The sequence below is a fragment of the Rhincodon typus genome, chromosome 17 (genome assembly GCF_021869965.1).
Source record: "Rhincodon typus isolate 14 chromosome 17, sRhiTyp1.1, whole genome shotgun sequence".
NCBI classification, from domain to species: domain Eukaryota; kingdom Metazoa; phylum Chordata; class Chondrichthyes; order Orectolobiformes; family Rhincodontidae; genus Rhincodon; species Rhincodon typus.
Genome location: NC_063348.1, coordinates 33117131 through 33126030, shown reverse-complemented (window position 1 = coordinate 33126030; position 8900 = coordinate 33117131). Strand labels below are relative to the sequence as shown.

General features: G+C 41.0%; 1 protein-coding gene across 2 annotated transcripts in view; it reads right to left on the bottom strand.

Moving 5' to 3' along the window:
* LOC109934973 (dispanin subfamily A member 2b-like) overlaps positions 1 to 8900 on the bottom strand; it is a 35804-nt gene that overhangs the window by 18739 nt on the left and 8165 nt on the right. The window contains exon 1 of one of the 2 annotated variants that reach the window (XM_048607036.1): positions 4475 to 4557. The exons of the other annotated variant lie outside the window; for it this stretch is intronic. The gene's annotated coding sequence lies outside the window, so the exon portion shown is untranslated. Of the gene's footprint in view, positions 1 to 4474; positions 4558 to 8900 lie in introns of those variants that run through there. 2 annotated transcript variants of the gene reach the window in all.

Sequence of the window (8900 nt, the reverse complement as noted above, 5' to 3'; positions counted from 1 at the left end):
CCCTTCATCAGAAAAGCTTTTCTGATGAAGGGTCTAGGCCCGAAACGTCAGCCTCTCTGCTCCTATGATGCTGCTTGGCCTGCTGTGTTCATCCAGCCCTGCACCTTGTTGTCTCAGGTTAATGGAATTGTGTGTGCCAGAATTTGCATGTTGGTAAAGTCCATGCAATGTATCATTCTCTAGATATGCAAAATGCTAAAAGGGACAGGAAGAATGTTATTGTAGGCATCTGCTAGCAGCCTAGAAAGTGGCTCTTTTCATTAATTTTGTTGTTTTGCATCATTATCTCTGATTTTTTTGCTGTTTCTACAGCTTCCTTGAGGAGACAAGAATGCTTTATTCTCAGAAATGCAATATGGAGAAAGCTGACCTCTCCCCTACAATATGCCAATAACAAAGGATTGTGTTTATCCCCCAGGCTAACTGGCTGCGCTCAGAGACACATGGTAATTTGGTCTGTTTACAGGTTTGTGATTTGTGTAATATAACATTGCCACCTGCTGGTTCTGACAGCTCCCTACAAGTTTTAAAAACAAAGTTGTGGAAAAGCTCAGCAGGTCTGGCAGCATCTGTGAAGGAAAAAACAGAGTTAACGTTTCACTCCGGACCTGAAACGTTAACTCTGTTTTTTCCTTCACAGATGCTGCCAGACCTGCTGAGCTTTTCCAGCAACTTTGTTTTTGCTCCTGATTTACAGAATCCGCAGTTCTTTCAGTTTTTATCCCTACAGGTCTTTGTGGGCTGTGTTCCCAGACTGCAAATGGGAGGTAATTTAAATATGATTTGTTGCCTGTCTCAGCAATTTAAGATTGCTGCTCCTCTGCTGATAGGGATAAAACACTGTGCACTCAGATTGAAGGCCATTGGCAGCCAATGTACTTTCTGAGGTGAGCACTTAGGTGGGAGATGTGGAAAACACAGTTGCATAGGAACAGAGTTATCTCAGGTCACCCTTTGAAGCATCAAGTCGGTATTCATAGATCATAGAATCCCTACAGTGTGGAAACAGGCCCTTCGGTCCAACAAGTCTACTCTGACCCTCAGAGCATCCCACCCAGACCCATCCCCCTAATCCACAAATCCCTGAACACTACAGGCAATTTAGCATGACCAATCCATTTAGCCTTCTCATCTTTAGATTTGGGAGGAAACCAGAGCACCCAAAGGAAACCTACACAGACATGGGGAGAACATGCAAACTCCACACAGACAGACACCCGAGGATGGAATTGAACCCGAGTCCCTGGTGCTGTGAGGCAGTAGTGCTAACCATTGAGCCACTGTGCCACCCAGTATTGTTGACTTAATGACCTGCTGATGTGTTAGTACCAGGCCAAAATCAATGAACTGAGGACACTGGAAATTTAAACAGTAATAGCTGGAGAAACTCAACTCAGCAGGTCTTACAGCATCTGTGGAGAGATAGAAGAGTCAGTATTCCAGCCCAGTGACCTTTCTTTGGAACTGAAGAACTACAGACCTACTGAGTTTCTCCAGCTATTTCTGCTTATCTTATTATCAGGTCTAGTTTTCTAGATGCTACACTACATGAAACTTCAGTTCTTGATGGAGAATATCAAGATTTCTGTAATACTTCTCCAAATCAGAGCGAGTGGAATTCTTCACCTGATCTTGAGGTGACGCCAGTTTGAATGACCAGGAGTGCTCATGTACAAACTTCACATACTGAGCAAGTGATGGATGTTCCAGTACTTTTAGCTTTAAGAGGTGGTCACACTGGAGAAGCATTTAGTTGGGCACTTAATGAACCTGATAAGTTTATTCAAAAACACAGGCAAAAGGATGTTCTGGGTGTTCAGGAAAAATTTTCAGCAGTCTTGGAGCATGAGAATTATGTTCTCCTTTCATATGACAGCCTAGAAAATTCTTCTCTTTTTCCAGTTGTTCAGAGGCACTGTCTGATATTACAGACAATTCTGAAGTTCCTCTTATCTCAGCTTTTCATCCAGAATCAAACTGTTGTGGCTCCAAATGCACACCCAGAAATGTTGACTGTTCTTCCAATGAAAGCAGCAATCTCTGAAGAGATTTTTGTTGATTCTTTTGCAGTTCTTGAGCCAGTCTTTATAAAATGTGAACATAAATGTTACAGTCTTCCTAGCACTTCACTCATTTCTTGATCCTAGAATTGAAAATATGGCACAGGAATTTCAAGATATTATTGCCTTGATATTGCAATTGAATGGCAATGCTTCTCAGCATTTCTCTAGCAGTGCAATTTCATTTTCCCATAGTCTTTCAATATCAAATCTTCTCTTCAGTGGAACGTATCATGGAAAAGATAAAAATAACCAATATCTTGTCAAGTAGAAGTGATGCCGTTGATAAGTATATATCTGTCTTCATCCTGAAGCAGCAGCCCTTTGACTACCTGTTATTTCAGTGCAGTGAGATTCAGGATATTGTTATGCTGAGAGCACAGTTCTACGCCAGCTTTCCTGCCATTGTCCTGCTCTACCATGTTAAATGACTAGTTAATGGAACATGGTGAGAATTTGTTATCATTTGTACCTATGAAAAACAAACTTTGGGAGGAGACGGTGTGGTTGAAAATATGTGCTGTCTTAATGGAATGCTTTTAGTTAAAGGTTTCAGCTAATGTTAAGAAAGTACTTTTAGTTAGATTCGGAAAATGTACCTTATGGCAGGGTTGGTGAGGGAAAAGATGGAGTGATAGTGTTTGATGATTATGTAGGTAAGATAGGTAGTGATGCAACTGTGACTGCAGTGAAAATGTGCTGATGTTTTAGAGTGATATTAAACCATGTACTCCTTAGAGTCTCCCATTCTATGGCCTCAGCATCATGCGCAGTGTAACTAAAAAACATAGGATTAACAGTTACTAAGTCTGGCCTAAGCTTGTATCATTGTCCAAAGAACCCATCTGGGTATATGATTACACTGTTTTAACTCCTATTCTGCATTTTCATTTTACGTTCATTTAGTGTCTCAGTGGGTATTGTAGCTCTGCCTGAGGATAAGAAACATAAAGGACTGAAACGGGGATGTGAACCTAAGAACGTTACATGTTTGCCTCCAATTTTTCTGGCACAATGTTTCCTTGTCAAATGTTGGAGATTGGATGGTGCTTAATTCAATCTGATAATGTCATGAATAATTGAGTGAGGAAAGGTGGAGGATGGTCAGATCTGAAGGGGACAGGTGTGTCACCCAAGTTTCTCAATAGACTTAGTAAAAATGTCTAACCAGTCAATGTAACTTAAACCTAGTTGCTATCATGCAATAAATTACAACTTGTTAATACCACCACCAGCATCTTGTTAAGACTCACTAGTGGTTGTTCATCTACTGCTATAAACAAAAAAAATGCCCTTAGATCCAATCAAGGGAAGAGAAATAGTGGCAGAATCTTTCTACCCATAAACACAACAAGCTCAAATCCTTGTCTTGAATCAACAAATTTGCAGACAAATTTCAATGTCAAATCTTCAATAACAAATTTGTTTGTTAAACAATAGGAGACAGAATGCTTTGCGTTCAGCTGAAGTGAGGTATAGTGATCCAAATGTTCTATTCTATCACCTATTTCCACTCTTCACAAAATGGGATTGGGCTGAAAAGTTGCCTTGCAGCACAGCAAAACCAAACAAAGTTGATAGCTGGTTTTCCGGGAGAAATCCTACTGTCTCTTCCTCTCCAGTTACCTTACCACCTAGGTCTAGTGGTGTCTTCAGTATCTCAGACTCAGGGGGAGTTCAATACTGTCAAGAGTGTCCTCTTTGGATCCTAGTAGCTGGATGCCTGCTCCAGTTCCCTCACTGGTTCTCTAGACATAGGCCAGAGGCTGCACTTTTCTGTCTCTAAAGCTGTGGCCATGCTTCAACCCTTGCCATTTCCAAAGGAATCTCAAGCTGAGGCAGATGGTCTAGTCCAGCCCCAGAATCATATGGAGATCAACACCTCCATCACCTTCACTCATGCCACACTATCACGTAGCTGCTTCTCCCACTGGTGGAAGTCTCTCCCAACGGTGGAACTCTCTCCTAAGGCATCACAAAGTCACTCTTCTCCCTTACCAAACTGGCTTCCCTTCCCCTGCCACCTCCCAGTGGAACTAACTCTGCCTTCTCTGCATGCCATCCAGAAACTGCTCCATAGTCCTGAAGGATCCTAAGCACAGACTAACCCCATGCCATCCGCTGCCACGCCCACCTGCCAGTGGGGCAGCACTGGGCACGACTGACAGTGACCGAGATGACAGTGGAGCTCATTGCTGAGGCTGACCTCCATGACCCCACCTCCAGTGAACACAGGCATTAGGAAGGCAGCCTGACTCCTCAACTATACAACTGACTCTGTATCAGTCTAAAACCAGAGCACCAGAATTCAGCAATTAAAACAGAAAATGTTAGAAACACTCAGAAAAATTGGTTTCATTTCTTCTTATATCTTGTTACATTTTGGGGAGAGCAGTTATTGATGATTAATTTACCTTTCACATTTCACCTCCTCCAGAAGCATCTTTTGTTTCTCTATTTAGAAAGAGCCCACTTGTCATTATCTCTCCATCCTCCCAGCAGATAACAATGTTCCTTTGTGTTCTCTCTTCACTGGCTCTGTACTTGCCATAACCACGATATTTCTAACTTCTTCCAACTCTAACCAAAGACCTTTGACCTGTTGCTTAGTAATTGTGAGTTAGGTCTAGGGTTGGTTAGATTAAGATTCAAGCTTAGTGGTTAGGATTGTGGCTGAGGTTAGAGATTAAGGATTGGTGTTACGTGATATTATAGACTTCAGAACCGTTCATGGATTGAATTGATCAACAAAGATAAGCTGTTTCACACAGAAGGAATCAGCAATAACTCTGTCAGGAATAAAATATTAAAGGATAAAGCCAAATTTTTCAGGATTTGAAAGCAATTAGCCACGTCTGGGAGTGGAAGCTACACAGACAAAACTGCTTTGATACCTGCTTGATACACTGGATGCTTTATGCCACAAGGACAACTGATTGCCCTGCAAAAGAATTTAAGGAATTAATCACAGGAAAGCTGTGTCTTCAAGCAGACAGTCAATGCCAATGCAAGAAGAAACAAAGACATTATTTTTGATAAGAAAGCCAGCTGCAGACCTGCAGTAACTCAAATGAAAGGAGTCTAAAGAAATCTCGAATATATCACTTCAGAGACCGAAGGAGAAAAATCTGTATAAGAATTAAACAGCACAATTTCGAAGAACAACACTGCGCAAGGATCAAACCCTCGAGACATCCCCCCAGCAACAGACTGTATTGGTTGAAACCCCAGCCAGATTTTACCATTAATAGGGTAATAGCTAAGTTGGGGTGCAGGCTTATACTTGTTTACTTGAAGGGTCTAACACTTTGGTTGCTACATGCGATAAAGATTGAATTATTGTTTCAGTGCATGATTATGAGATTTCTTAATAAGTAGCCAAATTAAGGGTGAATTTACTCACAATAGTTTGATTTTTGAGATTCATGATCAGTGGGTCACCTTCCAAACAAATTAGGGGTTTGTATCTCCTCCAGTAAACTGGGCAATGAATTACAGATACTACCACCCTCTGGGTGAAAACATTTTTCGTCATATCCCTTCTAATCCTATGCCCTTGTAAGCTGACCTGTCTGCTAGAGAAACTAAGTCTTTTCTCTTTTTCTAGACCTCTTGTCACTTTGTACACCTCAATTAAGTCACCCTTCAGCCTCAAAACAACTTTAGCCTTTTTCAACTTTTCTTCACAGCTGCAATTACCAAGCCGTGGTAACTCAACCAAACCATTGATATCATTTTGAAGGTGACAGCCACCTTCTTCATTATCAACTACACAACCAATTTTTGTGCCATCTGCAAATTTTCCAATCATACCTCCCACATTCAAGTGCTTATCATTTACATATACAACAAGCAGCAAGAGATCCAACATTGAACCCCACAGGACACCACTGGAAACTGCTTTCCATTCACAGAAACATCCATTGATCATTACCCTTTGTCCCATTTCGCTGAGATCATTTTGCATCCACTACATTCCCATGGGCTTTTACTTTTCAAACCAATCAAATGCCTCACTCAAATCCATGTAGACAACATACCCTGTGCTACGCTTAGCAATCCTCCTTGTTACTTCCTTAAATAATCAAATTAAGTTGGTAAGGCATGACTATCTCTGAACAAAAACCATGATGGCTATTCCTGAATAATCTATGCACTGCTAAATGGCAGTTTATCCTGTCTCTCAGAATTCATACTAATAATTTGCCCACTACCAAAATTATAGTGCCGTGCCTGCAATATTTTGGCCTATTTGTCACATCTTTTTTAAGCAATAGTATAATGTACAACCTCCCATCATCGGTAAGTATCCAGTGTGGAACAGAAAATTATTCTTACAGAACATCCATTATTTCCTTCCAGTCTTTATTTAACAGCCTAGAACTCAATCCATCTGGCCCTGTATACTGTCCACCTGTATAGATGTCTTGCATCTCACTATACTTACTTTATCTATTAGTCCACACTCCTTTTAATTAGAATGTCTGTATCATACACCTTCTTTGTGAAGTCAGAGACAAAGTGCTCATTAAGAATCTCAGAGCAGGCCACTAAGCTCATTGAATCTGCTCTGCACTCATGGCATATCATTTGCCTCAACATCATTTTACTGCACGATATCCCTCAAGATCATTAGTCTCTAGAAATCTATCGATTTCTGTCTTGAATGTACTCAGCTTCCACATCTCTCTGGGTTAGAGAATTCCAAGGAATCACCAATCTCTAACTGAAGAGATTTCTCCTAATTGCAGTCTTGAATGACCTATTACTTATTCTGAGATTATGTCCCCTGGATCTAGACTCACCAATCAGGAGAAATATCCTGTCAACATACACAATATCACACCCTATAAGAATTTTTAAACTTTCAATAAGATCATCTCTCATTCAAAACTCTGGAAAATACAGCCTCAATTTCCTCAATCTCTCCTCATAAAACAATCCTGCCACCCCAGGGATTAGTCTGATAAATATTCATTGCACTCTCTCTAAAACAATTATTTACGTCCTTTGATAAGGATTCCAAACTGTACACATACTACAGGTGTGGTTTCACTAAGCGTCTGTAAAATTAAAGCAAGATATCTTTTCTTCTGTACTCAAATCCTGCGCCCCCTTATAATGAAGGCCAACATATCATTTGCCTTCCTTATGATGCACCTTCATGCTAGTGTTTAGTGCCTCAGCAGGCTGGCTGGCTCACAATGCAGAGCGATGCCAATAGTGCAGGTCAACTCCTGTACTAGCCGAGATCACCTTGAAAATCCTGCCTTCTCAACATTGTCTGAGGCATGGTGACTCTCAGTTTTAACTTATCACTAGTTGTCTCTCTCAAATGAGACAGCAGCGTATGGTGTTCTGGGACTATAACAACCTTCACATTACATGAACCTCCAGGTCCTTTCAGACACGAACACTTGTCAATCTCTCACCATTGAAAACATGTTATGTTTTTTTTCCAAGCAAACTGGATAACTTCACAGTCATATTACATTCCCACCCACCATGTTCTTGCCCATTCACTTAGCCTGTCCAAATCTGCTTGAAGCTTCTTTGCATCTTTCTCACAACTTACATTCACACCTACTGTTGTGGTTTTTGTCATGGATAAAGGATTAGGGCTATTGTTGGGCAATTCTTTCTTGGAATGTGAGCACCACAGGCAAGACCACTGTTTGATGCTCATCCCTAACTGCAGTCCCAGATGTGCAGGTTAGGTGGATTGGCTATGTTAAATTGTCTGTAGCATCTAGAGTTGTGCAGATTAGCTGGAATAGTCATGATAAATGCAGGGTTATGGGGACTGGGTAGGTATAAATGTTTAAGGTACTAAGTGGGATGGGTTTTTTGTTGGAGCTGCACCCATCCAGACAAGTGGGGAGTATTTCATCACTCTCTTAACTTGTACATAATGATCAGGGTTTGCGAAGTGAGGAATGAACTACTTGTCTCAAAGTTCCTATCTCGTGACCTGCTCGCATAATCAGTATTTACATTACTGTAGGATATCCACTGGCATAGCAGGGAGTTTTTGTTTTGGTAGATTCAAAATTGCTCCGGTCACTTTCCTGTTCTCTCCAAAATTGACACTGAAAAATACACCTCGATTCGCCCAGTATTCTAACTTGCGCTCAGATTCCCAACATATTGCCATTGAACACAATGTTTTCTTTTGCACACAGTCACTGTGGAAGATGCTAGAGGAATCTGGAAAAAAAAAAGTAATGTTGTAGAAGGGTGTGAAAAGGTTAATACTGAGGAGTGCTATAAACACCACCCACTATGTTGTTGTTTTCTGGACTGGGTAGAGAAAGAACATAGGATCTTGAAGGACTAAGGCTCCACATCCAGTTCCCCTCAAAGCCTCTGTAACAATGTCTAACATATCAATGTAACCCATAACCAGCTGCTAATATGTAATAAAATATCATTTCTGAAGAAGGGTCCAGACCCAAAAGGTCAGCTTTCCTGCTCCTCTGATGCTGCCTGGCCTGCTGTGTTCATCCAGCTCCACACTTTGTTATAATAAAATATATGTTGTTCAGTACAGGAGCCTCTGCCACACTTCACCAATCAGGCAGGCCCTGTAGATCACAAGTGATAACAATACCTACTGAGCAGCAAGCCTCATATAAACAGCGGACTCCTCTCATATTAGATGTGGTTAGTGGAGAATTCTCACTCAAAACTCACTTGTTAAATTTTAAATGACGTAAGATCCATTAAAGAGCTTTATTTGGTGATGCAAATGTGCCACCTAGTGGGTCTTCCTGGTAACTACATGTTTGTTTGCAGATATTTTCTGATCAACCTGTCATAGAGATGGGGCTTGAACTCAGG